Here is an 841-nt window from a genome sequence, read left to right as displayed (position 1 = left end):
CCACCCCCACCCCCGGGGGCAGGAGGGCGGCTGCGTTCAGGCGGTGGCACTCCCAGCCAGGGCAACCCCTCTCCCCTACAGCGGCAAGAAGGCTGGTCTGGAACCAGTTTCCAGGTGTTTGCTGACATTCTTCTGGGAGATTTTACGAGAGCCGTAACTTTTAGTAGCCGGCAGAAATCCACTCCCCTGAACAAGGCTGTTGAGGAAGCGAGTATCCGAATCGCGCCCCTTTAGTGTAGCCCAAACATTCGGATTTCCAGGGGCTTGCGCGCTTGGAGAGCCTGGCCGCACCGCAGGGAACCGTGACGCCTGGGGAGGGAGATCTTCGGAGTGAAGAGGCAGCCCGACAGGGATGGGGTCGAAATGAGACCCCTGACGGGGGATAGAAAAGGACTGAGATGAGTACCGGTTGGGGCGGGGGTCGCCGGACAGTCCACGGCTTCTCGGCGCCGTTCCCGCTGCTGTGGCGCAGCTCCCTGTAGACGGTGCGGAGCACCTCGAGAAGGGAGAGGAGCCAGAGTCGCTCGCCTCGGTTTTCTCCGAGGAGCGGCGGCGCAAGAGAAGGGTTTTCTTGCCCGTTATACTTTTTCCCAAAGCAGCCCCTGAGCTCCCACCTCCTGGGTTCCTGCATCTGGAAAAGGGATTCGCTCCCGCTCTCTTTTGCTTCAAATCTGGGGTTCGAGCTCCTGCTGCCCGGGCGCCCGCAGCTGGAAGGGGGATAAGCTTCTATTCTCGCTCGCCCCAAAGCTGGGGACCAAGCACTCACCAGCTGCCTGCACCCGCTCCCAGGTTGCAGACCCGCTCCCCGTTTCCCGAGTCGGGCGCTAGGTACGTCTCGGGC

This window comes from Galeopterus variegatus, unplaced genomic scaffold, assembly GCF_000696425.1.
Source record: "Galeopterus variegatus unplaced genomic scaffold, G_variegatus-3.0.2 Scaffold7653, whole genome shotgun sequence".
NCBI classification, from domain to species: domain Eukaryota; kingdom Metazoa; phylum Chordata; class Mammalia; order Dermoptera; family Cynocephalidae; genus Galeopterus; species Galeopterus variegatus.
The sequence above is the reverse complement of the archived record's forward strand: the minus strand, read 5'-3'. Positions refer to the sequence as shown.